Here is a 6,126-nt window from a genome sequence, read left to right as displayed (position 1 = left end):
GTATGCAGACTATGCTGGTGCTAAGTCACAAGGACCGACTCTTGTGGCATGCAGATCCCCTATAAGGAAGGTGTGTCACAGATCAAATCAGAGAACCTGTAGGCCTTGGCAAGTCTCAGCAGAACACTCCCCCAGCATCGACACACTCACTCATCAACCACCGTCCTGCACAACCCAGACTGTTACCAGACAGAGTCCAGTGGAAAGGGACCTGAATAGAGAATGTATGTCCCTCAGCAAAGGATAATAAAAGCACCCGCAATACACTGTTTACTCTTGATTATGCCAAGCAGGTGCCTCTCCCATTGATCTAGTCAGCTTACAGCCTTTCCATTTACAATCACTTCCAGTCAAGGACCTCAGTCTATAGGCATATACTGTTGAGTATGGACTCAGTCATTGCAGAGGAAGCAGACACAGCTTATGTGGCTGGCCCCCAGAAGCACCTTGGTCCAGTGAGCGCAGATGTGCTCAGGAATAGGGATACCCTGATTAGATACCCACTTTTGTGTACCCAGAAGCTGCCCTGCTAGGTGCTGTAGACATAGGGGTCATAGGCTGCTGGCAAGGTAGGTGCCATAGACCAAGGACCACCTCTGTCTATGTGAGGATCTGGGGTCTCACCCAGAGGAATTGCTGGTTCTGGTCTTTTGAGCCTGGCAGTACCCACAGCTCCACCCTGACAGCAAACTTGTAAGGTACTTCCTGGGGGAAACTCACATAACCTTTCTGAGGAGGGAAGTCATATATGTAGGTGGCATGCTAAGTAAAGAACTGGTGGGAAATTGGGATTCTAGTCCTCACCATGGTTATCTCTGTACTTGTCCTGTCTATATAGGGGCTATTGGCCCTGCTAGTACCTGGCATTCTTTGTAAACTCAACTGGCCCTCAGCCGTACAGATTCAGCTGTATATGTCTGGGCACAGTAGATGTACATTAGCTTGGTTGCAGGTGGCTAGACCACATCTGGACATATTGCTATCTAATTTGCACATTCTAGCAAAAAATGTTAAATTAGAAATAATTGATAAAAGTCTGTGTTTTCTCTTTTGATAAATAATGGTGTGCAGCCTTGTTTTGGGTTGTGTTGTTGTTGTTGCTGATTGTTTTCTGATAGGGTCTCCCTAGTCACAGCCCACCTGGAAGTCACGGTATGAACCAGGGTGGCCTCGATCTCACAGAGATCCACTTGCCTCTGCCTCCTGAGGGCTGGGATTAAAGGCACGCCACCATGCCCAGCATGCAGCCCTGTTTTAATGACTAACCAATATTAGAAACAGAAGGTACCATCCAAGGCAGCTAAGCATCCCAAGAATTCCCTGGCCCTCTGGGTACTCTGGGTTACTTTGGGGAAACAACTCTATCAGCCACATGAAGATGTGGAGAGTTAGGGACCATGACTGTGGCATTCAGGCTGGAAATTCACCTATATATCTAGTATAAGTACTATAGGGAGGTGGGTAGAGCTCCAAAGAGCAGAGCTCAGTACTCACTCAGCCCATCTTCACTGGGCTGTGCATCTTAAAGGCTGACAGACATTGTTGGTTGCTGGAAGTAGAAAGGAGACCAAGCCTGCTTAACCCTCTTGAGCCTTAGCCATGGGAAGAGGAAAGCAGTCTGAAGGTGGTAGACTCTGTGCCTGGAATGAGAGCAATACTTGGGTGGGGTAATGGTGGAAGCCTCTCTGAGTAGGTGTATGAGCTGGAGCTTGAGCAGAGGAGAGGCAGGAGCCCTGCAGAAATCTGTGGTAAGAGCATTGCTGATCCCTGATTAAGAAATATTGTATAGGCTTCCAGCCCAGAGTTTCAGAAAAACCAGCATGAAACAACCGGCAGCCATTGGTGGAAGGTGCCAAGAGACCAAAGAAAGAGGCAGACAGATCATGATGGCAGAGTGCAGTTTGTTGGAGACTTACAGAAAGCATGGTCAGAGGCCACAGGAAAAGTGTTATGTTCCCACCTCTTGGGGCAGAAAGAGGGTGCTTATAGATGTTTAGAGCAATGGCTTCCATCCAAGCTGGAATGAACCTGGTTTGTATCTAAGTAAAAGTAAAGTTGCTAGCACATTTCTGATACTGATGGTGAGTAGGATATGATGCAGGGAAATAGGCCAGAGTTGCTCAGGGATTTCCTGGCAATTGTGACTCAAGATAGATGCATCAAGCCAAGCTGAATCCTTTCAACCTGGAGAGAGAGCACAGTGAACAGGCTCCAGTGGGCCATGGTGAGGCATACAGACATACACCAGGGTGTGTGAGCCTGTGGGCTTGTGCTGTAGGGTGTTTCTGATTTACGGTGACCACCCTGACTACTGTGAAGGCAGAGGCAAGCGACAGATGCCTTTTGAGCCCAACTTTGGGAGAACTGGCTATGCAAAGTATAGAGTGAGCTGTAGATATATGCCTGGAGCATCTGCTACGTGCAGTTCAGGGGCAGAGGGGACCCTCAAGGTGATATAAGTTTCTACACATTTTTGTTACACAAATGTCGCTTAGAGCTACCTAAGTGAGCTCTTTATTCAAGGTCCTCTGGAGAGCCCCTACTTGCCAGCGCCACTCCTTGCCCAGTGTCCTCCCCTGCCAGGGCTTTACCCACCACTAGCTGAGTATTGCCCATGCCATCGATATGTAACTAACCCACCAGTGAGTCCCCTGCTGCCTGTGTGTGATTCTTGATGACACTTTACTTTTAATGTCATAGAGGGAACTAGACACGTACCCTGGATGTTGCCAGTTCCCTCCCTCCATTTTCAGTCATCTTCCCTCATTTGACTCTGTCCTTACCAGGTGTCAGTAACCCGTACAGGGTCCTCTTGACCTGAGCCAGTGCCTCTCTGTGTGCTCTCTACTGCTGCCCTGAGGCTCTTTCTTCCTGATCTGTGGGTTGTTCTTATCAACATTCCACTTAGTGTGATGGCTGCTTTGCCTAGCTATCTTGATCTTCATTTTCTCACTTTGCATTGTTCTAGCAAAACATACTTGCTTAAACGTAATGCACAAATCTCATTTCCTGGCACCACTTGCTGTCTCTTCCTCAGCAAGAGGTTAACAGAGCAGTAGGCTACGTGGGTGGTTTCCTAGAAAGGAAAGTGCCTCCTTGAAACTAGTACCAATTTAATAGTTTTTTTAAAAACCTTAGTGCTGTTATTTTGCTAAATGATATTGAAAGCAAAATACAAGTAGCGAAGTGTTTTCTGTCACATGGTTAACCTGCTCAACTTCAGATTGTTTCCTTTATGTGATGTGAGATGTTTGTACATCAGGAACCACTTTAAATAAGTAATCAACTCATCATCTAGGTGTTCTGTTTTTTTGTTTTGTTTTTGCTGTGGCTACAAAATTACCCTAGACTTCAGTTTACTGCTTTCCTTATATCAAGGTCTCTGTAGCCCCAACTGGCCTGGAACTTGCTATGTAGACCATGCTGGCCTCCATCTCACAGAGATCTGCCTGCCTCTGCCTCCTGAGTGAAGTGTTGGGATTAAAGGTGTGTGCCACCATACCCCACCCCCCACTTTATTTTTTGAGGTGCTATCTCTCACTAAATCTGGAGCTCATCAGTTTGGCTAGACTGGCTGACCATGGAGCTCTAGCACCATCTTCCACCCTCCCAGCACAGGAGTTAAGGTACATACTGCTGCACCCGGCTTGTTATGTGGATGCTAAGGATCCAAATTCAAGTGCTCATGCTTATAGGAGAAGCACTTTATGGCTGAGCTTTCTCCCAGCCTCTCGTTATCAGTTATCTCTATAAATGTTAAGTGTACTTAGGAACAGCATTTTCTTTTTCTTTTTTATTTTATGTGTATTCATATATTGCCTGCATGTAGGTAAGTGCACCCATGTCGTGCAATGCCTGCAGAGGACAGAAGAGGCTATAGGATCCCCTGGAACTGGAGTTACGGACAGTTGTTAGCTGCCATATGGGTGCTGGGATTTGAACCCGGGTCTTCTGCAAGAACAGTCAGTGTTCTTAACTGCTGAGCCATCTCTCTAGCCCCTCGTTTTATAATTCAAAAAGCAGAGTGGGTAAATGTGTTCAGACATGTTCAGAAGCAATTCCATTTTTAATCTTTTTAAAAATAAGAAACTGACATACTATAATTTTAGCTTATTCATTATAGTTATACTTAATTCATTTTTAATGAATACAGAATATTCTATTGCATGAATTAAAACATTAGATTATAACATTGTGATAACGGCACTAATTATTACATTGTATTTATATATCCCTTCGTGCCACATTTTGAGGATAAAAACCTAGAAAATAACCATTAATTTTTTTTCTTGACAGATTTTCAAACCACTGGTTGAAAATAGTATACCTAGTTCAATCACCGCAGTGGAATTCCTTATTGATAAACAACTGGATTTTTTAACTGAAGACAGTGCCTTTCAGCCATACCAGGTAAGAAACTTTACATTACTTTTAAAAGTTGAACAGCTTGTCACCTAACATTTTAGGTATTCAGGGAACCCAGAGTATTCAGTCCATTTCAATTATAACACAGTTGATTTGTTTACCAATAGATGTGTACTGAGAACTGCTGTGAACCAGGAGCACTGTCTGCTGCTAGGGTTAGAGACGGGAGCACAGCAGACTTGTCATTCTAAACGTTAGAACATAAACTGGACACTAGTATAGATTTTGCTCATCTTCAACTCTAAAGGATAGGGCCTCTAAAGGTAATGGAGATTGTGTGTTTGGGGAATGTATATTTGTTATCATATTGAGACTCAAGCCAAGGGCCCTGAGTTTGTTAGTCGTTTTCCCAGTTTTTGGTTTTTTTTGTTTTTTTTTTTTAAGCGGAAATTTTTCTTTAGGTAGTTATTAATTGAATGATTTAATAGCTTAAGTAAGTATATTTTGGGGTGAAAAATGTTTCCCAGTAGACAATAAGATTTAAATGTGAAGAAACTTATCAGGAGTATTATTAACTTGGTGTGGCAGTATCCACCTGTAATACCAGCATTTAGGAGGCTGATGCAGAAGGATCTTTCAGGAACAGCCTAGGCTACTTAGGAAGAGTCTGTTTCAAAAGTTATATAAAGGGCTGGAGCCAGGCGCGGTGGTACATGCCTGTAGTCCCAGCACTCCGGGCAAAGGCAGGCAGATCTCTATGAGTTCAGGCCAGCCTGGTCTACATAGTGCGTTCCAGGACAGCTGGGGCTACAGGGAGACCCTGTTTCAAAAAGATGAATGAATGAATGAATGAATCCATTCATTCATTCATTAAAAAAAATAAATGGGTCAGAGAGCTGTATCAGCCAAGAAGAGGACCTTAGTTAAGCTGTCAGCACCCACATCAGATAGCTCCAGGGAGTGGAAGCCCTCTTTCTCTGGTTACCTGGTGTACACAGAATGCACACAATATCCTTTTTCAAAGTAAAAGTATTGACCCCATTTTTTAATCTTCTAGCTTTTCATTAATGTTTTAAGATACAAGTATTAGGCTTTCAATTCAGTTACACACACGCACGCACACACGTGTGTTTGTAGGTATTTTTCTGGTTAAATGTTTAAAGCAGTATCATATTGCACTGAAGAAAAAGTGAGGAAACTGGCTTCTTTTTTTTTGGAGACAGGGTCTCCCTGTAGCCCCAGCTGGCCTGGAACTTGAACTCACTTTGTAGACTAGTCTGGCCTTGATCTCACAGAGACCCGCCTGCCTCTGTCCTCAGCTCCTGAGTGCTGGGATCAAAGGCGTGCACCACCACACCCAGCTTTGGTTTCATTTTTTTTCCCTCATAAGGAGTGGAAAGTTAGTATTCCGATTTCATTTCAGACTAGTTTTCTGGTTTTCAGAAAATGAAGCCTAGAGCCATCGTTTCCATGGGAAGAACAGGGGCCAGAGTTAATGAGCAGTGACTTGTGCTGAAGCTATAGTGCTTAGGGAATTAGAGCAGTTCTGCTGAAGGGGGTGGTAGTTCCATCACTGTAAACACTGCTTCCTCCTGCAAAGATACAGGGCTTGGCACTTGTTTATTTCTCTTACTTGCTTAAATGGGTTTTGATACTGTTAGCTCTTATACATTGCTAACAACATTGGAGGCTGAGAATTCATAGCAAATCCCAGTTTAGTAATGGAGGTGCTTGAGCTTTTTTCCCTTGGGTTTTACTTTG

At 44.1% G+C, this 6,126-nt stretch overlaps 1 protein-coding gene across 3 annotated transcripts in view; it reads left to right on the top strand.

Moving 5' to 3' along the window:
• Positions 1-6,126, top strand: part of Jmjd1c (jumonji domain containing 1C) — a 144,448-nt gene that overhangs the window by 63,832 nt on the left and 74,490 nt on the right. For all 3 annotated transcript variants that reach the window (XM_008837306.3, XM_029565530.1, XM_029565531.1), the window contains exon 2: positions 4,297-4,410. The gene's annotated coding sequence lies outside the window, so the exon portion shown is untranslated. The remainder of the gene's footprint in view (positions 1-4,296; positions 4,411-6,126) is intronic.

Source organism: Nannospalax galili, unplaced genomic scaffold (assembly GCF_000622305.1).
Source record: "Nannospalax galili isolate Female #2095 unplaced genomic scaffold, S.galili_v1.0 scaffold178, whole genome shotgun sequence".
Lineage (NCBI taxonomy): Eukaryota > Metazoa > Chordata > Mammalia > Rodentia > Spalacidae > Nannospalax > Nannospalax galili.
The sequence above is the reverse complement of the archived record's forward strand: the minus strand, read 5'-3'. Positions and strand labels throughout refer to the sequence as shown.